This window comes from Apteryx mantelli, unplaced genomic scaffold (assembly GCF_036417845.1).
Source record: "Apteryx mantelli isolate bAptMan1 unplaced genomic scaffold, bAptMan1.hap1 HAP1_SCAFFOLD_48, whole genome shotgun sequence".
NCBI lineage: Eukaryota > Metazoa > Chordata > Aves > Apterygiformes > Apterygidae > Apteryx > Apteryx mantelli.
This window is the reverse complement of record NW_027118783.1, coordinates 899,410-901,428: the sequence shown is the minus strand read 5'-3', so window position 1 is coordinate 901,428 and position 2,019 is coordinate 899,410.

The following is a 2,019-nucleotide window of genomic DNA, read 5'->3' as shown; positions in this document are numbered from 1 at the left end:
GAAAGGTAAGGACGTCCCCTCTGTAAACTCCTTCCCTCCCGAGCTTCAGAAGCCAGCAGCCCAGCTCAGAGCAGGGCTAAATTTGGGGGTTTCCTCTTGACGCCAGGACGGTAACTGCAAACAACAGCCTGCAAGGGGAGAGGAGTTACAGATGAAGGGGGTCACTGAACGGCGCCGCCAGCCCCTCGCCCCCAGACCCATTACCCTCCCACCCCCGCTAACGCCCCTCGCTCTCCCCCGCCTGAACGTTACAGGACTGCCCTTCTCCCCGGCCGGCACCACCACGCGCCCCGCCCCGCGGCCGCCTCTCTCCCCTTACCCGGCCCCAACGCCGTCCTGCTCGGCTCGCTCCCCTCGGCCTCGGCCTCGGCCTCGGCCTCCCCCACCTGCGCCCCTCGCCCCTCGGCAGCCCTGCGCGGCCAGCGGCGGCCGCTGACTGGACGCCGAGCGCCCGCGATTGTCCGCCGAGCGCCCGCTGATTGGACGCCGAGCGGCCCCTCGCCCGCGCGCCCAACGGCCGCTGCCCGCGCGCCCAACGGCCCCTCGCCCGCGCGCCGCGGTCGGCGCCCTCAGGGCAGCGGCAGCGGGGGCGGATAGCGGCTCCGTTAGCGAGCGCGGCTCAGAGGCGGGCCCGGCGCCCCCCGCCACGGGGCTGGCCCTGGCGGGCGGGGAAGGAGGAAGCAGTGTTCCCCTCAGCGGCGGCGCCTACAAGCCCGAGCGGCCGGGCTGTGCCCACCGCTACCGCGTCCCGCGGCTCTCCCAGCCCCTTCCCAGTGCCGTAGCATCACCCCGCTGACGTGCCTGACTCGCACCGAAAAATGGACGAGCCCCCTGGATTGGCTGCGCTCGCCCGCCCGCTCCTCCCTCCGCCGCGGCTGCTCCCGCCTCTCGCGGCTGCCTCCCCCGCCGCTCTCCTTCGCTGCTGCTTCTTCCTCTTCGTCCTCTGCTAGGTGCCTCTCGCTCGCCTTTCTCTGTTCTTTTCTCCTTCCTCTGCTCTCCCTTAGCTGCCTCCCTTTCCTCCTCCTCCCTCTCGAAACCAGCCTCCATGAGACACCCGAGGGTTGTTCCGGGTCCTCCCTCGACCCGGCTCCCCTCTACACTCGGCAGAGAGAAAGTAAAAGAGCCAAGAATAGTTCTTTCTGTGCTCCTCGGGCTCTGGCTGCTGCACTGCTGCCTTTTGTGGAGCTGGGTGCTCATCATCACAGTGCTGTTTGCTGAACTGATTCAACAAGCAGCATTAACTTGATAAACAAGTTTTGCAAGTGCCATTGCAGCATTAGTCAGCCAAGAAATTGCAGTGGTCTGCTTCCTTCCGGCACACCATGGAAGGGCAAACTTCAGAGGGGCCTCAGCTTAGTCCCTGCCTGCACGCATGGTAAGTATATGCAGTCAGTTATATGTGGAAATTGTGGTCATGCAATATGTACAGTAGAGACACCGCTTATATGCATGCATAAGTGATTTACACACATACCTGCAAAACTGAGTCTTTGCAAACAGAGGCCAGGTTTGGTTCTTAGAGTCGACTGGTTTATGGTTTTGTGAAGTAATTATACTGCAAATATGCAGTTCTGTTTCTATCTGAAGGACAAAGGCAGATGGAGATGTAGGTAGAATAGTGGATAAAAGAGATATTGTCAAGGTAGTTAGAACTGTAAGTGAATACACCCTGACAGCTGTCTCACTTTATAGATTTTGCTTCAGAGAGTCTGCCCATTGCCTGGGTGCAACTAGTCATTTCATGTTCGGTAGGGTACTGTATAATGCGTGTTGTACTGGGAACAGTTTGTATTACTGTTTCGTTACAGCCTGTGCGTGACAATTATTATAGTGTAACAGTGAATCTAGAGTGCTCAGTTTATCAGAAGCGCATGCATTTTATTTTGGGAGCTTGCATTATTACAAGTGGGGAAATCAGACAGACTTCTTTACATAGATTTAATGAAAAAATAGACCATGTTTCAAAGACTATAGCTATTGTATGTTTCCGGTTATTGTTATACTATCAGTTGTCAAGGA